At 36.5% G+C, this 24,602-nt stretch overlaps 1 long non-coding RNA gene across 1 annotated transcript in view; it reads left to right on the top strand.

The window, feature by feature from the left end:
- LOC139827991 (uncharacterized) overlaps positions 1 to 24,602 on the top strand; it is a 153,120-nt gene that overhangs the window by 7,386 nt on the left and 121,132 nt on the right. Inside the window, exon 2 of the long non-coding RNA XR_011739141.1 lies at positions 16,986 to 17,038. This is a non-coding gene — a long non-coding RNA (uncharacterized lncRNA). The remainder of the gene's footprint in view (positions 1 to 16,985; positions 17,039 to 24,602) is intronic.

Genomic DNA, 24,602 nt, shown 5'->3' with positions numbered 1-24,602 from the left:
AGTTAGATCTGCTCAGTACCTCCAGTGATCACACTTCATCTTCTTCAGAACTCTAGAATAACATCAACAGTGTTCTGAACATTAGTAAACTACTTGCGTCAATTAATATTTTTGCCCCTGTTGATCATAAAATCACTGGCATCAATGTTCACTTAGAAATTAATCCACACTCAAGCCCAGTGACTTGCCTATGAGATAACAGTTTGAATGAACACCGAGGGACAATGAGGGTGATTTGGGAGGGATGTTCTTGACACTGCACTATTCTGCAGTCAATTAATTTCAATGAAGTTGTCTATCATCACCCTTCTAGAAGATTCAAATGCCCCATTAATGATATAGTGCACAGAGTAAAGGACACTTGTTTGCTCCAGAAGGGACATTGACTTGAAAAGAGCCTGTCTGAAAGTTCAATTGCAAAACTAGTATCTTTGTTCCTTCAGAATTTATCTCTTCCTGATGCTAATTCCCTACTCAAACCAATAATGACCTGTTTCTGGTATTGCTGCGTCAGAAATATGAGGTTATTACAAGGAAGAAATATAGAGGCAAAGGTACTTCATATTAGGGAATTAAAAAATTGTGTGGTTTTATATTATCAAATAATATAGTGAAGACCAAAATAGCAAGTCAGTGCTTGCTCAAGATATGAAAATTTTGAGATAATTTTTCCGCTATATTTATTTCCACGTGCCTTGCATTCCCAGGGACAATTTGAGCTTAGAATCAGAATTTATGAAGCCCCTTGAGAGTGTCTCATCCATACAGTATTTCCAGCCTGACCAGAAGCAAATTTTCTCAAACATCTGGAGAGGAAATCAGTTCTCAAAACCTCTACTTTAATCGGACAAAACCCTCTGTTTTGTTAGTAAGGTTGTCCAGTTGACCAAACTTTGTGAACTTGTGACAGCGTTTTGCTCTTTTCTGGTATCAGGCAATTTTTTCATTGTTCTCAGCCCTCTTCTTTCTAGCAGTTGATGATTAGTTGATGATAAACTTCTGAACTTTTACAGTTCTGTTAATGTTTTTGAATATTTCCCGTCATGCTAGAATCTTCAGTGTGCTTCCTCTCACATGCATTCAATGTGAATGCTTAATGCTCAGTACCTCAATACGGTATTCAGTAGTTTACGTGACTGTCTCCTCTCTTTGTAAAGGTGACTGAGAGAACGTATTTTCTAGTGGGGACTGCACTTTGTGCTGGTCCGACAGACACAGGCATCCTAGTTAACAATGTACTCCTATACCAGCCCATAATATACAGAGAGAGTGGATGGGGGGGAAAAAGAAAAAAGTAACATTGAAAGTATACACATCTCCCCTCAATTTTCTCTCTGTATTCTTCCAGTTTTCTCAGTAACATCAAACCTGAGAACTGAGATACCTGATTAAGTTACAACATGTCAGTTGACCAGTTGTAAGAGATAATGTACATGCTTTTAGCCTGTAGCAGTGAAAGAAATTCAAAGTGATCTATTTTACCTCACAGTCCATTACTACAATTAACTGAGAACCTGCAATAAATCAGTCTTGTGTCCAAGCTCTAGCCCTACTTGGTGTCCTTAGTCACAAACTGAATGCTTATAGAAAATACGTATAAATCTCTAGTGCCTGTAGAAAACCCACTAATTTCTCCATACTCTTATGGCTGAATTCTTGCAAATTAATAAAAAAAATCATTAAAAACCAGCTAGTTGTCATGTTAGTATTTTAGAAAAAAACTATTATTTTCATCTCTCAGTGTTTTGTAATTGCAGTCATAAAATCATGTATATGGTACCCTAGAAATGGAACAATTGCTTTTGAGGAGCTTCTGGGACAAAGTAGACAAAAACTCAGCGAGGTAAACAGGCAGGAGGCAGGAAGTCATGGCAGAGTGGCTCTGTATGGGTCGATAAGCGCTGGTCAAGACAGACCAAAACTTGGCCATGCTGTTCTTGACATTGCAGGAAAAGAAAGTTGGAATGAGATTTTTTGAAGGAAAACAATAGGATTATTTTTGCACAAATTAGAAAATTAGTACACTGCTGCTTGAGAGAGAATAGGTAGCAGACAGGATTGCACAGATACTTATTTTATATGATACAACCTAACCTATCATGTGCATGTCACTGTATTCTTTAGCATGGTTATGTATAGGAAGAGTAGCTGGGTGCTGCTGTCCCCGTGTGTGGTTTTAGGAATGCAATTATTCAGTTTTACAGATTGAAACCACAATTTTACCATGTTCTTTGTCTAAGAAGCAATTTTCATAGCAGCATCACTTAGTAAAGCTATGAAGTGCAATAAAAGTCTGTTGTACTGCTTCAGATTGTTGTGCTGCAGTGGTGGAACAGTTCAGTCTTTGTGTCTGTAAATAGCATTGTCCGATTAATAATCTCAGTAGGTATGATCTTCAAAAATCCCTCAGGCTGACTGCAAACCAAGGAGAAAATAATTCATTCTGAAGTGTTGAATAAAAGGGACTTGAACAAGGAAAGTGAAAAAAACTTTATATAAAGTAGAATCATCATCAAGTGAAGAAAGAACATTTGTCACAAAGGAAAAATTTGTAAGTGCTGAAGTTTTCAGCACGTTGCACTCATTATGTCTTTCCAGTGCTGGAATTCTTTATATACTTATGAGTAAATAATGAATTTTTATTTGATTTGCATTTTATTACAATGTATGACAATGTGTATCTCAGTCATCATAAAAAAAATGTGTCTGAATGTCCACGGTGTCTTCATGTTTTTAAGAAAAGACAAAAGAGTTATAGGTCAACAGTATTGAACCCAGCTGAAAAATCCCAAGTATTTAGATGTCATAGAAATGAGATCGGAACACATCTTGTGGTTTTTATGGATACAGGAGAGAAACAGGGTATTCAGACTATGACTTGCTGAGACAAACTAGAGGAGTGCGTGTTGCAGAAATAAACCTTGAATAAGTGTAGAATGTGTAGGTCATAAATTTTTTTTGCAGGTAAAGTAAATAGTCCTGCAAGGTGTCCTTCTGCAGTACCAGTTCTAGCTGGAAGCACTTGTAGATTACAGTGAATTTAGATTTTCTGCTAGAGTAATAAAATAATTTTATCCTGATTTTTCCAAAGTAAAACTCAATTTTATATTGAGACAGGAATTTTCAGTTGAGTGAGATTTTAGCTCAACTTTAGAGCATCAAGTGTTAAAAGTTCCCCATCAGTTGTGGTTGTCTTCATTGAATGGCACACTATTAATATCATATGATTTATCCAATTTATCTGTAACATCTTGGGTTGGGGTCCTTTCCTAAAAATGCTTGCAATTCTATTTCATTTCATTAGAACATGTTGACAACTTTAGAGAAAAACTTTGTGTGTGTGGGGGGGTGGAGAAAAGCTCTTTTTTTTTGCAAATATTTTGTGAAAATACTGTCAATCACTTATGCTTCACACTTATGCTTGTGGGCGAAGCTGGAATTTTATGCAGGGGATTCCTGCTGTTTTTTGTTTGTTTGGGTTTTTTGTTTTTGTTTTAGTTTGTTTTGTTTTGTGGTTGTTGTTTTAAAAATCAGTAAAAAGCATTAAAGACTTCTAAGCTTATAGCTTTTTAAAATAAGCTGCTGATTCAAAACTAATTTCTGGTATGTTCTCTCTGATTGAGTTTCCCATTGTCTCTAATACAGAGATGGCTTTTTTCATTTGACTCTGTTTGAAATAGCTGTGTGCAGTGCTGGTGAGCAGCACTTTCAGATGTGTTAGAGATGTCTGTAACTACTTAATGTCTATGATGCTCTTTGTAAAATAACCCAGAGGCTGGTCAAAATCTGCTTTCAAATTCCTTTCCCAACCCTACCTTTTGCTCAGGTCTTTATGCAATAACCAGATCCAGATTATCTATAAGTGCTAAGGGAAAGAAATGCTAAGTAATTTGCCAATCTTATGAAAGACATTGTGTATCATGTGTATAAATAATGACTGTTCAGTGCTATGATACTGGGATGTCAAAGCACCTCAAAATACTTTTAGATGGAAGATAGATTCTGCTTTTTGGATGTTGAACTGAGTGAATCTAATCATGTCTGTTTTGCATGATAAAATTTGTGTCATCTTTCCCATCATTAAAAGTGGTATTTCAGCTAAAAGGATCTTGATACTTCTTTCAGGATAGAATTAGTAAATTTTTAGTGCCATTTGATAAGCAGAGATCCAATCAGGCTAAAAGATACAGTGTCATGAACTCTCTTACAGTTTACAGTGCTTCCTCGAAAAATCCATAAAGAATTTCACAGCTCTGAGCATCTCATTCTTACGTACGTCCAGCATCCCATTGAGATTTCCAGAGTAAGTTAGAATCTTGAGTACAAACTGCGTAGCTGAAATGGTGTTTGATATGTTCATGTTGAAGTGCAGTAATTTGGTGCACTACTTCTGCAAGTTTCTTCAAGTTTGATATGTTCTGGCATTTTATATGTTTATTTTAAAGTGCAGTAATTTGGTGCACTTCTGCAAGTTTCTGCAAGTTTTCTTCTGCAAGCCTGCAAGTTTCCTTTCCTAATTTAATTTCTCTCCCGTGTAAACTCCAGAATCTCTTTAAAGAGTGTTTTTTCTGAGAACTGCTACACAACAACATTAAACTGTAGTCCTCCTTTTATTTTAATAAATCTAAGTAAATTAAGGTATAATTCCTTCCTGCATCATCTTTTTTTCCATTCAATTAACGACAATTCAAGATTTAGATTATTATCTATATATATGTCTCTTAAGCCTGGATTCATCTTAGTGCTATGTTGTAGTCAACTAATTTTGTATTGTTTAAAAAAAACTACAGGTGAGCTCAGAAGGCCTCATTTTTGAACCTCAGCAATGACAGAGCATCCCTAATTTCCCTTTTTATTAAAAAAGGGAAGTTTTTATTTTAATTTTACCTTCCCGTTCTCTCTGTACATTGAACTTTGGAAAGGTTCATTGCTAACATTGTAGAGGTTCAAGAGTGCCTTGGTTTTATTATTATTATTATTATTATTTTTTTTTTTTTTTTTTTTTTAACCCATGTTGATAGGTGCTACATTCATTAATTTTTCCGAGAGATAGTATGATCATTCTCATTCTGGGAGGTAGCGTACTGTGTGGTTTGTATAGAAGCATCATGTGTTAACTGTGCCATTCACAGTCTTCAGTGGCTCCAGGAGGGCACAGTTCAGGGTCTTTTCTATCAAATAAGAGAATATCTTTATTTCTTCCCCAGTCAGGATGTTGATTCACGAGAAGTCTTCATTCCAGAGCCTGTATGCATCTGTCTCTTTTCTGTCACAAATGCCAGAGTTCTCATCCTTCCTTCTTTTCTGTCTTCCTTCCTTCTGTCAAAGAACATCAGAGAACCAGAAGTCTCGTTGAGGATGTGGAGAAAGAAATGCGTGCATAAGTGCCAGTTCTGAATATATCTAGATATATGTGACACAGGATTGTGTGTTTCAGTGAGGCCAAGTTACAGGGAAGGATAAAATGGCACTGTGGTTCCTGAGGTACGTGATCAGAAAATAGTGGTCAAATGTTCTTTTTGGGGGTAGGAAGAGTCACTGATCTTATTTTGTGACCAGTAGACCCAAGGAGAATAATTTTAATAAACAACTATATATTAAAAATTCCTATAGTGGGATGTGTGAAGTGGCCTGCCTGTGTGGTACAATCCAGCACAACTGGTAGGTGCAGAGAAGCTTCCTAGCAATCTGCAAGAATCTTTTTTCTACCAGTTACCGATACAGAATTTCTACCACCTGATTCATACCTCTGAATTTGAACTGATAGTTTAAATGTTTTAAAACATAATGAGATAAATAAACTACTATCATATTTATATCATGTGAGATTATCAATGCACTGTCTCATGTGGCATAGATTTGTCATTGACTTTACTTTCTTGTACTATTTCCAGCACTATCCTGTAGCAACTATAGTTAAGGTGCCTTCCATCACCTCTAGATTCCACCACAAGCTTTACTCACTCGTGTGATGAAAAAACCTAAACAGCAGAAGTGTATTAAGAACTAGAAATTAAGTGAAATTAAGATAAATTAAAAAGAAATCTTCTGAATCACTTTCATCCAGGAGGCAGATATAAGTGTCTTAAGTTCTGTTCACCAATGAGTACAGAAATCTAGTCAATAAATTCCTGTTCTAGCTGTTCTGAACACTGTCATAAATGATGGGTTGTTTGGGGGTCTTAAGTGTATGTTATAAAACAAGACAGAAGAGGTTATGCAAGTGAACTACCAGAAATAATGTTGGCTGTAAAAGTCTTGGCACAGAAACATCCAAGGATTTCAGAGTCAGAGGGGCCATGGCAACACAGTCTGAACAAATATTTGAGCTAGAAATCCACAGATTTAGGGGGACTAATAAATAAGTTGAAGGGGTTATCATACCAGCTGTATAAAGACTACGGATGAGCAGCTTCATCTCTCAAATTCTTGATAACTACATCAGACTGTACAGTATTCCATATCCATATTCCATATCCATATGCCTTCTTTTTGTGCGTTGTTTTTCAGCACACAAAATACTTTATATTTTTACTCACATTGTCCAATGAGAAAATGTGTTTAAAAAGAACAAAAAAAACAAACAAACCCAAACCAACCACAGAGATTTATTCTCAAATGTTTAATTCAGCTCCATTTGATGCCAAAGATGGTGCTATGAAGTACTTGAGGAGAATGCATTAAAGCTCAAATTTGCAATAAAAAGAAAAATGGAAATGATTGAAGGCTGTATTTTACTTTTATTGAGAGCAACAAAGGAAAAAGGCCAAAATTAAAGGGTTCTGTGAAAAACCAATGAGCATGTGTCTGAGCGAGTTAGTCTCTGCTTGTGTATATCCTTTGAGACAATCCGCATCTGGGCTCAAAACAGTAGCTACATTTGTGGCAGGGATGTGAGAAAATATTTTCCATTTAAAAATTCAGAATCAGAGAGTAACAAAAAATTACATAATCACATCAGTTTTAGAAACTATAGATTATTTAGTGATTGTTTGCTTTTATGCTGGCTGAATCTCTGTTCACTGAAGATCTAGTAGAAGTGTGTAGTTCACACTAATTTACTTCTTAGTGGCTGTTTTCCCCATTCTTTATATTACATATCAATGACGAGGAGTAATCCACTTGTAATTAGCGTTCTCAGTAATGAGTTTTGCTGAAAACTGAGGTATCACAGAATAATATGCAATTCTGGATGGTAATCTCAGCATTTTCAGAACTGTTAATTTTTTCTTTTCCTGCACAACTGCATTGTTACCTCTGTTCTTGCGAGGTAAGGAGAAAACTGAAGAACACGGAGATTAGAGCAAAACCTGAGAAACGAGCTTCTTCCTTATGGGCTCTTTGCCTCAAAACCACTTTTCCAGCTCACTTACCCAACATTCGCCTTCCTCTCTAACTGCGGGGCTTTGCGACGCTCCATGTGTCATTGTATTTGTTTTCACATTATCACGCAAGAAAAAGGTGTACATTGGCAAATTCTGTCAATCACTGTAAACTTCACGGCAGCTGGGCAGCCACCTGTGCAAAACATGGCGGGTGGGGAAGCTGGCATTGCTGACGAACTGCTATGGCCATATGGGGTCTTCTGGGGAAATGAAGGCAGGAGCAGGTGTGCTATTGCAAACACTTAAAAACTGATCGGGTTGTTTTTGTGGGTGACTGGAGGAAAGTGAACAGTGCTTTTGTCTCTGCGTGTGTTTGCCTGTGAGGTGCAGAAAAAATGGGTAATTGAATTATGGTACTGGTCAGGAAAACGTGTTTCTTAGACACTCTACAAGAGATTGGTGGTGGATTGCAATTAGAAAAGGTGTTCCTAAAATCAGTGAGATTAACATGGAAAGCCGATATGTATGCGAGCCTTTTCTTCCAAAGGCTGTGGGAGACAAAGCTTAGGGACAGTGATGCTTCTGCAGGTGTCCATCTGGGCAAAGCTAAGGGAAACTGAATTTGGAACTGGGTGCAGGAAACAAGGGCTGGTGTTCAGTGTGATTTCTGAGTATTTTGCAGAAATCTAACAACTAGTGGCTTTTAGAGGACTTCTTGAGATCAGATGGAAGGTGATATCCTTGATTAGACAGCGCATGACAGAAGGCCTCTTGGGAGTTTGGGCCTTTGCATCTCCACAGAATATTGGGATTCTGGTTCATCATGTGGCACAAAGGCCCGAGGTGGCTGTAGCTGCAATGGGAGACCTGTCCCAGAGCTGGTCTGAGCTCTGCCGGAGTTGCAGGAGTAGCTGAAGTGAGGCTGTGACATGTGACAGTTTGCAGATCTGGGTAAAGTATTATAACATTGATAGCTGAAATAATAAAGTGAGTTCCTACTGTGTTTACAGTCAGACTGTGACGACGACATAGCCAATTCCCCCACCTCTCCTGGAATACTTCTTGTACTTAGTGAGAATTTATATTAGATGAGATTTCAGACATAAATGCCTAGATGATTTTTATTACAAATCTAAAAAATGTTTTCTGAAATTACTGGATTTCTGATGTCCTCTGCTTATTTTGGAGGCTATAAAGATTCTGGCATATTCCACTTCATAACTACTGTTTGAACTTGTTGAAATCAACAGCAACGCTTTTTGGCTCGGTGTTTATTGCCACTGTCTAAATTGAAAGTTACATTAGAATTCAAAAAACTTTGCAAATAATATTCCTGTGGAAGTTTAATTTGCATTTGTTGCGGTCTGGTCTCAGTCTATGCACAATCTGCTGCAGATTCCTTTAAAAATAAATTCCTTTTGTGTCAAAAGTATCTTGGGAAAAAAAGTCCAACAAGATCGTTGGGACTGAGTTCTACACAAAACTCTTCCAGAAGCTTTGTATTTTGGAAATCAGTATCTGGGACTTGAAGTTCAAATGCAATCTGCAGCATTTAAAAATAAATCCAGTAAACAGCAGTGACTGTCAGTCAGAGAGAACATGCAAAGCCTGGAAGAGTAGTTTGCACAGGAAATGTGTGCCAGGAATGTTTAGGTTGGTGTCCATCTAGGTTTGTTTCCTCTTCTCATCAGACAGAAATTTCTGCAGCACAAATAAATATTCTTACAAAAATTTTAAAGACAGGAGCTAAATACTGTAAGATGCTAAATATTTTTATACCATCTGAGTGAAATACTTCGTAACACATGTGCAGACTGTATGAAGATCTACTTGCATTTTTGTGATGGGTTGGGTCAAGGCCACAGCTCATCACCTTGCAGGATCAGTCCTTGTGTTTGTGTAGAGCATTCCTGAGCAATTCAAACAACAAAAACATTGATGACAGCCTGCAGAAAAACAATTTAAAATACCCCAACACCAATAATTAGCCATGTCTGTTCATGTATCCTGTCTTCTAAAGGTTTCTGGTAGCATTAATGAAAAAGTTATTAGGACAAAAAAGCGAGAGCATTGTTCAAATGTGTCCTGCACCCTCGGTGTGCTGCAGATTTTTAATGCTGCAGGTCTGAATTCCTGTGGGAAAATCACTTTCAAGAAGACAGTAAGGTGCTTGCAGAGTTTTAAGTTTCTGGACCTTTGAGCCTCTTCCCTTCTATGAAAGCACTTCCTTAGAAAATGAAAACCATAAAGGCTTGTGAAGGGCTCAGGAACTACCATCAGAAGGATTATCTTGGTACACCCTTTTATATGTTTTGAAACAAAACCGTATGTGGTGGGGAGATGATTTAGATGCACACCAGAAAGTTTCATGTTACTGCAATGCATACTGAAGTTTTGGCTCTGACGTCTTCTCTAGCAATTTGTGTTTTATTTACTTAAAGGCTCATAAGATTTTTCCATCCTCTGGACACTGAGGCCTTCAGGCTTGTTCATACATACCTCTGCTTTTTGTTGAACTTACAGAGCGAAATTTGCTTTTTAAAATATGCTTATGAAGAAGCATGCGGTTGAAAATAACGAGAAATTAATTAAATGGGAAGCTCATTTTAAAGAGAAGAGAATGTGTACCTGACTAAATATGTACTGTAAATAATTAATCTTGCATCTATTGCATAAATAATAATGTATATCAGACTGAGCTAGCCTGAGATTTCTGTATGTGTTATGCTGTGTGTGGATCCCATAGGGGCAGGAGAAACTAGCAAAGGTTTCACATTTCATTAAACATTTAGACAATTTTGTAGATTTCAGGCCTCCTGGGAGAAGAGTTTGGCCTTATGTGACTTTCTCAGATGAGATGTAGTGTAAACACTTTTCTTGGGCTACAGTTTTCAAAATGTTTTATGTGATACCACATACTTGTGTGTATGAGCAGGCAGCTGGCAACTTGTCTGCTGTGAGCAAATGAACTGCAAGGCATCATCAGCCCTGCTGTGTACGGATATAGGTCAAATGTAATAGTGGTAACATTCTGAGGAAAGAAAAGAGGCTTTTGGTTTGTTTGTTTCTATCCAAACAAGATACTATAGATAGTCTGTCCTGCATTTAGGCAGTTGATGAAATAATTCATGTAATACATGTGCTGAAAATCTGTCAAGCACTGTAAGACCTAGAATCTAGTGTCCTGATTTCACTCTCTTTTACTTACTTGTACATGTAATCAGTAGAACTTTATACATTTTTCATTATCCTGTATTAGCAGGATCTGTCATATTAAAGAACATCTGAAAAAGATCAGTAACTTAGGATTAGTTTAGGTAATTTCTCTGATGATTTCATGAAGAAGATAGTAATAAAAGAGAGCTTTTTTCCGTGAGCAATGAAAATACAGTAGCAACTCAAATCAACATTTTATTTTTATAGCAGACAAATGTAGAGGCAGCGTCACTACAGCTGATGAATATGCTTGAGCTAGATCTTCAGTTGCCTATTTTCTTCAGTGTTTCACTCAAAGCCATGACGTGGCAGTTTCCATGTCTGAAGATGTCCACAGTGCTAATGGTATTTGGTACTAAATAAAGCTAAGGTCCTCTTGATGTCTTTCTTGTAGGTGATTGTAAAGGTTCTGGTCATTCTAGAGAAATGGTTCTGAAATCAATAAATAAATTTTAAATTCTGCTGGTACACTTTCTTTGGGTCCCTAACTCTTCAAAATTAAGGAAATGTTCAACAGTATTTTTAAGTGATTATAAGTATCTCCTTTTGTGTTTTAAAATAAATGCTAATAGAAGAATAATTGAAAATACATATGTATAAATAACTCTGTAGCACGTTACAATAGTCCTTTAAAATTCCTATCAGTGATGTACACTTTGCTTTATTGCTCTGCTCCTTCATGTATCAGTTCCCTAAGCTTTCAAGATTCAGAGGGTAGAGTTATGCACTAACTGTGCTCAAGGGGCCCCTGCTAGTCTTTGATTATCATCTTTTCTGGGTCAGATTAATAATTCATACAATATTTCTCTGTGAAAAGAGATATGTTGCTTGTCATCTCCTGTCATCTCTTTAAGGTTTCTTTCAGGCCTCTAACAGGACTGAGGCCATATAAGTTCATTTGAGGCTTAAACTTCAGAAAAAGGATAATTACTAGGTTATACGAACAGGCACCAATTAAAGAGCATTCTTAACTTGGATGTGTTTTCTGGATCCTCAGCTATTCAACTGTAGAACAAGTTCTCATGGAAAAAGATGGAAGATCCGTTACACGAGGCACTTAAAATGCAATTGATAACTCCTGATGGGGAAAAAAAGATCACCGTGGGGAATAATTGAGTTCTGTGCAAGAGCTGTAGATAAAGATAAATTTTGCAGCATTTTTGAGGGAAGGGATACATTTCTCATGCATCCTTTGACTGGTTCCTTTAGGCCATTTTGTTACTCTTAACATTTTCTTCATGTTCTTTGGGATACAAAAGGTATTTGATGAAGATGTTAGGCATTTTAGATTTAAAAAATCATATTTGATTTAAGAAAAAACGGATCACTCTACCTCTAATTTTTGACTGAGACTCTGGCATTTCCCAAACATGGCTTTGAACTGAACAATTTAGAACAGAAGGTGATGCTCAGGGACTTTGATTAGCTTTACAATGAACCTCCCTGTGTAGATATCCATGTCTTCCTTCCCAAAGAGCTGTGGAACAGATGAAGAGAAAGGTTTGTCCAGCCTGAGACATGGCAATGCTGGTTGAAATCCTCATCAGGTGATGGACTTTCCGTGTGACTGTGGGAAAGTTGTCCTGCTTCCCTGCCCACTCATAGAATGGCCTAATACATCTCTTAACGTGACATACTCTGTACCTGAAAAATGGGACTGTAGAAAAATGGGAACGTTCTTGTTCTCCTAGAACCATGCTGTAAGATGACCCAGGCAGGGAAGGAGAAAGTTTCTGCTTCAAAAACAGTTCAAAATTAATCCTTTTACTAAAGAATGTGATCATTCAGCCTCAAGTTAAATTTGAGTATCCAACTCTAAAATGATCTGGAACACTTTACATTAAATAGAATCAAATAATTGAAGTGTGATTAATATTGCACTTCCAAGATAAGGTCTTGATGATCTTTCGTTTGAAAGATAAATGAATGTATAGAAGAGTAATAAAGTTAATATTTTGGGCACATATAATTGATGACAACCATGTGTTTTTTTTTTTTTTCCACATTCCATAAGCTTGGGAAAGATTAATTTCTAAAATATCTGCAGAGATTACAGGATAAAATAGAATGACATAGGAGAGGCATAGTATACCTATATTTTCAAATGGTATGGATATGATTAAATTGCAGGTGAGAGACTGAAACTTTTTATTATAGCAGTGTAAAAGGGTAGATGAAGTTAAATTAGTCTTTGAGGCACACATTTTAAGAACATTGCACAATCACAGTAAGAGAATAAAAATATAACATGCAAGGAAAGTATTAAGGACAAAGAAATTTGGTGCAGAGATTTGAAGGTCTAATCACATATGTAAGTACTTAATCTGTGACAAAGCTTGAGACAGTTTAAATTTCATCTGGAAGAAAAGGAGGTAGGCTTTGAGATTTTCTGTGTTACAGCTTCTAAGTAGAACCCAGGACTTTTTTTGAACACTAAAACTACATTTTCTTTACCAGCAGCACCTGGTTAACATGAGCTGGAATTAAAGGTATCCTATAGAACAATCTCCAAAGCATTGACTCAGGGAGAATTGTCAGTATTTTCTGTTCCCACCTCCAATTACTTTACCCTGCTCTTAAATTCTTACTGTGCTAGAAGGACAAGAAATGACTGTTATCAAATTTGCTCTGCCAGTTTTCCATCCTCTGAGGATTTCTTCAAGCTGAGAGAATCCTGTCGTTCTCAGACAGGTTCGAAAGCTTTCTGGAGGTGTTTAACTCAGACGTTTTTGCCTCAAACAGCAAAACTTGTGATGCACTGTGATTGTTTGCTGCCTGTCTCAACTAGTGGCAAGAAGAAGGTTCCTGTTTGTAACAGTAAAGCAGGCTGTAGATCTGATCCCCTATGATTCATCAGAGCATGTATTTCTGTAGGCTAAGAGGTACTATACAGCATCACAAGGAATAAATTTAGTAGGTAATCTGCAGTCGTAGATGAAAAAGAACTACTATTTATTTGGTAATAATTACTATACTGTAAGAACTGGGCTGTGCTCAAAAATTAATTACTGCTAGAATTTACACCTTTTTGTTTTTATTTCACTTCAATCAGAATGCCATTTGGTGAAATTATTTTTATTTAATGCTTGCTTTCTATGTTCTCTTTGCACATTATTTTCTGATTGGACTGACAAACTGACTTTTCAGAATTTCATAGCTCTAAATTTAGGATCAAAGCTTTAAAAGAGTAAGACAAATAAAAATAAGATGTGAATGCCATAAATGCACTTTTAAATTATCTGACACTCTTCATCACTGCTGGTATCGTTGATGACTAAGTGTAATGACTTGTTGGATAATGTCTTGAAAAGGATTTGGAATTACCTTTTTATTCACATTCTAAAATTATCAGATATGGTTTTCTGTTTAATGAAAGATCTGCTGAAATGGTAGTAAATTATATATGTGTAAAATAATTTTCATTATAATATTTAAAAATAGCATTAACTAACAAAGAAGAATGCATGGATTGTCACATTCCAGAATTTACTTTACCTGTTCTATGGTTTAAGTATAGCAAATAATGTCTCAGAAGGAGTCAAGTCATCATGCATATATGAAATTTTAGTACACAGAATCTCTCTTAAGCTGTGAAGCACACTGAAGAAAACTGTTGATAGGAAAGAAGTATCATACAGTATGACTGGATCACCCATTAAAACTACACTTCCGACCCTGTTCAACTTTAATAAAAGTTTCAGTATTTCCCAGTTCATTTCTTCTCTCTCCCCTTGTTATGCCTTTCTTTGTTGATTTTTCCAAAGACTCTCAAATAAGTATAAATTTGATATAAGTTAATATGTTTTCATAAGTTACAGGAGTGTGCTACATGGTTGAACGGTTGTAGGTGTAGGAGAGAAAGTGACCAACATAAGGAAAACCTATTTTTTCCATGTTCAGCCTCATGGAATCTCATTATAGGACTATGGCAGTGTTTTCAGGGAGTCCTTCTTAAAATGTCCTACCACTCAACTTCTCTTGTGGAGAAGAAACATCTAATGAGTTTGATAGACTAAGGAGGAGGATATCTCTCCTGTCCAACTGCGAAGAGATGAAAAAGTGTATTTTAAAGATGTTTGATCTAATTTATCTTGAAACACATGTCAGTTTAGAAAAGATGACACATCTGTTAAAGAGGATATCCAAATCGCTGTTTGCAATATTAACACCACAGTTCTGTTCCGACATATGAGTTTAATATCTTTTTCAAATAATATTTCAAGAATCAGACCTTTCCTCTCAAAGAGAAAAATATTTGGTAGGTTCATAGTATGTATTTTACCAGAAGAAATAGCCAAGGGTGGTGTGTGTAAGGCAAGCAGAGCTCAGTTGGAAGATGCAGCACATCTTCTGCAGGACACTAATTCCTTTTGCAGGCTCAGCCCCTGATGATGTACATTACATTGGTGGGGCGTTAGACAGAGACAGGGCTAAAAACCCCACCACAGTGGGAGTGACTGTTGGTTACTACTGATGTTTGACTGGATACAATGGTCATCTCTGACGTCCTGCATATGTGTCACTCAGATAGGGAAAAAGCTAGCAGCCATCAAGGTATAAAGTGGTATATTTTTACTTTTTACTGAATTTTTTACAAACCTCTGCTCTTCTGGATTCCTGAGCTGTTCATTCCCTATTTGCCAACTTAGTGAAACTTTGTTCAGCTTCTGCTAATAAGTAGAACAGTTTTTAAATTGCAGACTTAGCAGTGATTGTGATTGTCAACACTGAATGCTGCAATTCAGTGCAACTATAAGAAGCTATTTGGTGTATCAGGAATGGGTTAGTCACAGCAGCACAGAGACTGTTTGATCCTTAAATCACACACACTCAAATGCACGTGCTTAACGGTTTGTTATTTTAAAACAATTTTTACTGTTAACAAACAATTGTGTAGTACTGTTCCTAATGATCATCTGAGATTACATTGCACTTCAAAAGTAATAATTGTAAAATTAGTACTGTTTTCCTGGATATGATCTCAAAATATTTTGTAACATGACATTCTGATATGCAAATTGAAAATTTATCTGTATTTCTCCTAATCAGAGTAACTTCTGGAGACCTGTGCATATTCATATCAAAGCATTAGTCTCCAATATGACCTACCAGATTGTTTTAAAGGAAAGATGGGGGAAAATGAGATGGAGTTCCCATTACATTGAAAACCTACCAAGAAATATGTGTTTCTTTTATTTATATTAATTGACATGCAAAGTTGCATTGAAGATAATTGGCTTCCTTTGAGAAACAGGTTCAGACGATTAAAGGCAGGTGTAAATTATTAGAAAAACAAAGATTTTAGGCAGATCTAACAGTCAGGAATAGCCCATATCATCTGAGGTGTTAAAAGCACATAACAGCTTTTAGCCTGAGTGATTAATCTCTGGAGCTTTCTATTTGGAAGCAAATATTCTTTCCATAAGACTTTGCTTGTCATTATATCTGCACCTCAACACAGAGATGTATGTTAGAAAGTTATTTGAACGACTTTCATGCACCCCTAAATGAAGGAAAGGTGCACAGATATCCTGAAGGCTACAGAGTTCAGCTTCCCTCTGTATAACTGTGAATAGAGAGTACTGTAAATCAGAAACAGAGTGTTTATCTGCTGGAAATATACTCATCCACGAATCCTTGATTGCTCTTCTCTAATGAGACCTGACTTGAGATAACAGACAAGAAAGAATATTGTTTTCTTCACTGAAAGTTTAAATAAAAGCAGTAAATGTCTTAATTCAAATCCATTTATGGTGGGGTTTTTTTTGTGCTTTACTTTTCACTACCAAGGACATTTGTCACAAAATATGATCTCAGTGTGAAAATGAACATCTGTTATTTGATGCTGGACATTCAGCAAGTGCTAAGTTCAAAGGCATCATCTGTGGAAGGCTGAAATCAGCATGCAGAGAACCCTGTGTGGTAACAATGGGGGCAGAGATGGTATATTAAAAATACCATTTAAAATCATGTGAGATTCACCTGAGATCTTAGTGCTTCTTCTGTGCCTGCTTGCTTTCCTATAATGAAAATACAGAGCTTAAGTACTCTAAGATTATCATATTGAAACGAATACCATTGTTGAATCAGCTTAAATGTGTATTTTTCTAATGGCTTTTGGTAAAAATGATAAAATCTATCCTAAGGAAGGTTATTTTTAGGGTGCTTTAAATAAACATAATGCTTAATAAAATAAAAGAGCAGGATATTTAAGTCTATTGGTCTTTCTACACAGGAGCATTACTACTGTTTGTATTTGTCAGCTTTGACTTTCATTAATATATTCTATCCATATCTTTCCCTTATATTCGGTTCAGTGCTACTTGGACAATTTCCATTAATGCTTTGCCAATTGTACATTTCTCTTGTAGCTATCATTTTTTACAGATAGTTTCATTGGTCAGACTTTTAAAGTTAATTGCTGATTTGTTTTATTTTTTTCAGGTTGCCGTCTAAATCAGCAAATGGTCTTCTCTGTCTGCAAAACCGGAATATAGGTAGGAATACATCTGAACATGATTCTATACTCTGTATCACTCGATGAGGAGATTGTGATGTATTACTTTTTACATGCTGATATTATACAGGTACAAAGGGAATCTAAAGCAAAGGGAGCACAAGTATATGCATGTGTGAAAGATGTCACGAAGAACAGAACTCAAATGACTGTCAGAGAGTGTAGATTTCAGGTTCTCAGCAGCAGCCTTTGCTCTACAAAGCTGGTCCTATGGAGCCTCACTAATACTGTGCAGGCTGAAGGTCCTGTGGTTAAAAAATCCCTTTCTTCCAAAGCAGCAAATTATGAATGACATGGGCCTGGGCAGGGCTGTGAGGGGCCAGGGACAGCTGGTCATTGCCAACCCACAACCAAAACAAGCTCGATGAGCCCAGTTGTGCCCTCCAAATCCTCAGAAACTAGAAATTGTCTCTCCCTGGCTCAGTTTCAAATAATGAGAAGCTGGACAGTTTGGTCCATTGGTCTCCATGTACAGTGCCCTGGTATGCTTAGGACATTGGCTCAGTTTGTGATACAATTTAAGGTAACTCTCTCTAGAACTAGTGCTATTATCTCTATAGCATCTTCATCCTACTATTTTATACAGCACCTTTGTGTGTGAAGGCCCTGCAAGGTGACAGTCCTCTTGTGCACCCTCAGAAATACTCTCACTCTTGTGCTGAAATAGTCCTCTCCAGCCAGGTTCTTGGCTCTGAGAATTAGGGTCCTCTCACACACCTTACAGTGGCCATAGTGAGGGACGAGAATTTGACAGATGTGGCATAAACAAGATGATGGATGGAGGATTTGTATTTGAATGTTAAATGTTGCACAGACTTGTAGTAGGTGAGTAGATGTATAAACAGACTTGCAGGTGTCAGAAGATCAGAGAAAGGCACATCCCTAACCTTCAAGGTTAGTCTGACAATGTGGCTTGTTAGTGAGTACTGGATGAAACTTTGTTATTCGCTTCCTCCTATATGTACGTTTGCCTGTGTGCTTACTGAATTTGGGTGCAGGTGACATGGTGTCAGAAATCCCAACTAGATCATTTGCAATGGACATCTTAGAATCACAAAGTCATTGAGGCTGGAAATGACCTCTTGAGAACATCCAGTCCAATATTTATTTTTAAAACCAAAGTTACTAAGTTTCATAAATGTGAAAGTTGCAAACATTTCTGATAAATAATGCATTTAGCATGTGGAGTTGACAAGACACCTTTTACAGAACTCCTGTTTTTCTGTGGCCCATTGTTGCATTCTGTTGACCAAGGATTGTGATTCACAGACTGAAAATTAGCAAGCAGCAATTTTTCAGGTAATATTTGAGTCAGTGTGGACTGCTAGGAGCAGTATATGAAAAAGAAAAATTAATTTGCATGGTTGCAAAATCAGAAAGGTTTGAAGAGAAAAGAAGGTTTCTGTCCTAACTAATCATATTTTTTTATCCAATATTAAAAACTCAAAGCTGAAGGTTTCCATTCTATAAATTAAATTTAAAATATCAGAATGAAAATATGTTCCTCCATAATCATTACCTTTGAACACACAGTAATATATATTGGTTGAAAAAATACAGAGAGCACAAATAATTATTTTGGCAGATCGCTGCATTGCTGAAACTCCAAAAGGATCGAATTAAATTGTTTGAAAGCCATCCTGTAGGCTAATTGTGTTTCCTCAGGCCCCAAGGCAACTCATGATGTCTCCATGGCAACTGTTCTTTACTTTTTTATTTAGAAAACTGTTTATGCTTCATACTTCACATATTAACTGATGTAACGAAAACCTAATACTGGGGAACTTAAATAGTCAGCAGCTTTTTCTTTTGCAGGATTTCACTTAGTGCAGATATTACAATTGTGATTTCTGATCTTAACTAGATTTGTATAATCAGCAATCATTACATTTTAGTTTTGCACTGCAAAATTCTTATTTGAGCACAAATAAAATGATGTCATATTTTCTTATGTCATTGTAGTGGCAGTTCAGCAGATTCTGCCCTTCATTTGCATGCAATTTTCATGTTAATTTAGCAGAGGTACCACAGCTGTGGTAGTGATTGACATCAATACCAAATCTGAGCATGACAAACCAGGCTCTTTTTGGTTTTTAAATCCAGATCATGTGTCTGGTACCTGTCTACGTCACTCATCATAAAGTGGTGCAGAATTAGGACTAATACACTGAAATTGAAAATGGAACCCAATTTCCTGAGATTGAATAGGAACCTGCAAAATCTCTCTCTGGTGTTCAGGCTGGCATATTCAGGAGATGAACACCTAGAGCATATTTGCCTTCCAAACAAACTTGCTAAATGACTGCAGAGCACTCATTTCACCCTGTAACTCAATTCCTGCATCTACAGCTGGTATTAATGATTTGTTTCTGCAAAACACTGCAATATCTGCACTTTTGGAAAGAAATGCATCATATAATAGCTGAAGTTTTTCATTCTTGCTGAATACTAACCAACTTGCTTTCTGGCAATATTTTGCCATTGTCAGTTCTTGCCCATTAGTGTTTATCTACATCAGCGATACCATGGCTATTTCAGTCACCTGCACAGCTTTTGTAGTCACAGTTGTTGTAGAGAGCTACCCAGCAATTTGAGTCCTGTCTTCCTGCTCGTTTTTGTCCTCACAGTATTTTTGCTAGGGCTACCTGACTGGATTTCTTCACATTTGACAAAGACATGGTTAGAGAGCTTCTGGCCAGCTGTTACTACTGGTACTTTTACCTCACAGCTAAAATTTGTGCCAACATGTCTCATATCATGCGAGCTCAAAGTGGTGGGAAAGATTATATCTTCTGGGAAGGATTATATCTTCTGTGTGTAGTCTTCCAGAAGGGACTGTGGTACAAACTGAATGAAGATGGATAACTGAGAGTGACTCTTGGTCTTATGGTGGTCCTGGAGCTCATAGCAGGACTCCACTGAATTTAATACTCAGTTAAGGGAGGCTGTGGCAGTGACACCTGGGCAAGTATCTGTCAAGGACATTAATTAATAGATATGGTTGAATTTCTTGCATAAATGATGATGGGCAAGAGATCTCTTTGACCTGTTGGGGTCCCCTTCACACCTATTTCTAGAGCTTTATTTTTAATTCTTGTTTTAGTTTTTACTCAGAGTTTGTTTTCTTTCAAAGATTTAAATTTAAAGTTTGTAGGAGTAAAACTCCACTCCGCTTAAATGTTAGCACTTATTTAGATGCTTTCTTGAAGTTTGTCCTCTCAGTGTCCCATTCTGCCTTCTTCAGCTTCTCCTTAAGAAATATGAGACCAGCATGGTGCTGACTAATCCTGCTGCTATTGTTGTGGTAGTGTTTAGATGCATCAGTGCAGGATTTTTTTAAGAACATTTCCTATTGTTTGAATTAATCTTTAATAAATCAGGGAACAGCAAAACTGCTGTGTGACCTTGAACAAAAATAACACAATTCAGATACCTAATATAGAGGAAACAGTTCCAAAGCAACTTAGAGAGTATAAATTGTTGGCCCAGAGTAATGATCCAGTAATGACGACATCTATAAAGCATTTGTAATTTGTTTTTGTGGAAAACATGCAAACAACACCCTTTCCTCAACTGTGTAATAGTAATAATTCATTTATCAGTTGCAGCTTGATAATAACAAGCTGCCAGTCTATATTCTAGCTTGTACTAATAAGATATTTCAGTCTCCTGTGCTAGTCCTAGGGAGGTATAGTGGAAAGCAGAGTTAGATGTGCATTGTATATGCCTGAATGCCAGTTGATTACAATACTTCAATTAAAGTGGGTAAACAACCTGCTTGTGGTTTTTATTTGCACATATAGCACAGTTATAAATGTGCGCATTTCCATGAAACTGAACAGAAACTAGTTGTTAAACAGCTGGCAGGAGAGAAAAGTATTGGCTTAAAACGTGCTTATTGTAGTCTTTGATTTGTTTTTCTAATAGCAGTAATACGCAAGAATGTGCTGTTGAGTGAATGCGCACCATTCATAATGGCTTTGCTTTTTCTAAAACCTAGTAGCAATAGCTTTGGTGGTATTTACTTAATGTTTACATTTAATATCACCAAAGAGATGAGCTCTAATGTTCTAGGAATACTACATATATATAATAAACAATAATCCCTGCTTGAGACTCGTGGATGATCTATTTTGTCTAATTGTGATTTGTTCATATGCCCTATTTATTACAAATTACATTTCTCATAATTGACATCTCCATCTCAAAAGTCTTCCTTTAGATCAGAAACATTCAGAGCTGAAGCTTCAGGTTTTCTTATAGATCAAAAAAGTGAGGCATAATCTGCTTTAGGAGGTTTTGGACCTCCTAAAGAAAAGAGAATGGGGGAATTGCACACTATTTGTTAGAGGGGTAATTGTAGAAATCAAAATACTGACTATACACCTCCTAAAGACTCAGGTCTGTAGACAGAAATCCTGGTAGAAAAAAATCTTTCTTCTTTCTGGTGGGTTTTCAGTTCTTTATGGCACAAGATAAAACCAGAGAATCTGCTTTCAGAATTAGTAATAATATCAATTCCAGATATTTTCAGTGATCTTAATTGATTCTACATCTGTAGAAATGCTATGTTTTGTCCCTGATATTTCATATACAGGATATTTCCAAAAAGAAAGGAAAAATGAAATAGTATAAAACAGAAATTAAAATGAAAAGCATTCAAGAATGCATAATCCTCTCCTAGCAGCAATTTAACTCCTTTGGAGAAAGTCCAGTCTCAGAAACACAAACGTTGACTTCAGTAAGCATTTTGAGCACGGCTCTTACATGGTGCTGAGTCCTCTAGACCTAATATGAAATGAATAGAAATTGAATAGTTTGTGGAAATCTATCTTTCTTAAGTAATATTTGCATCAGGAAGAATGTTTCAAATTAATAATTTAGATACCAGTTAAAACATAAATATGCAGGGCACAGGCAACAATGATCATTGACCAATAATCTAATATAAAATGATGGGATTGATCTTAGAGATACTGAATAAATTAATGTGACCCTAAATAAGAGTATAACCTTCTTTTTTCCTAAGCAAAAATTTATGTTGAATAGAAACAAACAAACAAGCAGTTAATCAGCACTCGTTTGATAACATTCATGGTGTGGAGGTCTTTGTAGATCTTGTCTACAGGGTTCTTAACTGTTAAAAGTCTCAAAGTAAGTTTAAACAAACACAGAAACAAATGAAAAAACAACCAAACACAAAAAGATAGTGTAAGTAATGTTATAAGTTGGTGGGTTTTTTTATTTTTTACAGAGCTTGAATGCAAGCAAAAATCATTAAGTTTTGCTGGCACAAGCATCAAAATAGTAGATCTCACATGTAGCATCTATCACATTTATCAGTACAGCACTAAACTTGGGGGCAGTAATGGTAGGAGGGTTGTAAAAGATTGAAACAGAAGAAAATACAGAAAAGAAAGAACAAAGAAGTACAGTTTTTTTTCTTTATCTTTTTTTTAGTTTTCCATTCCTTTTGTCCATGTGCCAAAAAGAAGAGATTATTTGTATGATTGACATTAATTGACTAATAACCTTAAAAGTGAAGAGGCTTTTTAATGTTAGGTGTAAGAGGAAGTTCATGGAAGAAATGTAGTTATGTGGTAACATCTGGATGTGGGCTTGGGAACAGAACCTCTCCTGGACCTTCAGTTTTATGGCCAACACCCCATATGATTCACTGCTGCAGGAATACCATGTAATGTAGAGATTGAAATAAAAGATAGGGAAGGAGCAGTAGGAATAGATTAACTCCTAAGGAAAAAAAAAAAAAATCCAGCTTCCATAAAGAGATCTTAATTAAAAAAAAAGAAAGGGTAGAGAAGAGGGAGGGAGGGAGGGAAGCACAGAACCACAGAGACAGATTGCTTTTTATGGCTGTATTTTTAGCTATTGTCACAGGTGACAATTACTGTGGCAAAAGAACTTTTTAATACATTTTTTTCTGGTACTGAGTATGGTACATTGTGTATGTGAGTATAAATATGCATAGATACAGGACTAATAGGGAAAGAGTTTTAGCATGGTTTCAGTCATTTAGTACATATATTAATTCCCATTTAAACTTTATCTGATCTTGCCTTTTGAAGCTAAATTTCTCCAGAAAGGTAATGGAAAATAACCTATATTGTTTTTTTCATTAGTTACAAATATCATCTGCTAATTTAAATCTACCTGTAGCTGGTTATTTTGTACCACTGAGGCACATAAAAGCATTCTTCTCTTGGGTAACAAAACAAGCATATTCCTTCTGATATGCCTGAGGATGTAATGAAGTATCAGAAGACCCAGTCAGTTCCACATTCCTCTGATGGTGTAACATCATTCAGATGTAGGTCAGGGTTTAAGGACCATAGCAGAGTCCTCAATGCATGATTTGTACTTTTCACTTCTTCTGAAATGTTATTTGGTGTTGTAGATATAATGATTCCAACTGATAATATTAAGAAAATGTACTCCTCATGCTTACCAGCATGTGAAGAAGCCCCACATGCCTGTGCACTCTCATGCACCTTTACTGTACGTAGTGCAGTTAAACAGAATAATTAATCAACTTCATTGCATCCAAGAAAGATGGAAAGTGTAGCATGATTATGGTTTCTTAGCATCAGCGACCGTGGAAGCTGAGAACATTTTCCAGGAGAAACAGACAGGGGAGATGTTGATGCAGGTTCATCTTTAGAACCAATACAGGCTGCAGGTGTGATCAACTAAAACAGCATTTTTAGATTATTAGGTGGATTAGCTTGATTTTGGCATCCTGATATAACAGATGAAATACTTAGCTCCATTTTCATTTCTATATATATTTATATGGCCCTGCTTTTTCATTGCATTTGTTTTGGAGGCTTTGGAGTTCTTCTTTGACAACCCATTAAATTTGTCAGGAATTTTTCTGCGTCATTGCCTTTAATTCTACTCCTGTCTCATTTTTTCCATCATCCTCTCCTCTCCTCTCCTCTCCTCTCCTCTCCTCTCCTCTCCTCTCCTCTCCTCTCCTCTCCTCTCCTCTCCCTCTCCCTCTCCCTCTCCCTCTCCCTCTCCCTCTCCCTCTCCCTCTCCCTCTCCCTCTCCCTCTCAGGCTGGAGCTTCTGAGTAATGTGGTTTAAGAGTATCTGTTGAATCCCTGGAGTTTCAGCAGAACATTGATTACTACTCTGATAATGTTGTTCAAAGTTAAAAAGACTGTCAGTAATGTAGAAAAGACCATTCTGAATTTGATGTGAGGAGAAAGCACACTGGAACAAAATAAAATCCCTAACAGGAAAGCCTTGTAAAAACAAACAAGACTTAAAGCCGGGGGTGTATTTATTATGGTATGTGTTGCAGAAGCTCAACACTTAGATATTTTTACTCATGATCTCTTGAGTAACTGGGAAATATATCAAATGAATACTGTTTATGTATAATATAGACAGAAAGATAGATATAAAATATCTTGAGCAACAAGAGCTGTTTAAAGTAATGCCCCCAAATCTGTTGTACTTAGATGGGACAAGATTTTCAGAAGTGATAAGTAACCTTGAGTGTCTGAGTTCTCATGTCTG

This window comes from Patagioenas fasciata, chromosome 5 (assembly GCF_037038585.1).
Source record: "Patagioenas fasciata isolate bPatFas1 chromosome 5, bPatFas1.hap1, whole genome shotgun sequence".
Lineage (NCBI taxonomy): Eukaryota > Metazoa > Chordata > Aves > Columbiformes > Columbidae > Patagioenas > Patagioenas fasciata.
The sequence above is the reverse complement of the archived record's forward strand: the minus strand, read 5'-3'. Positions and strand labels throughout refer to the sequence as shown.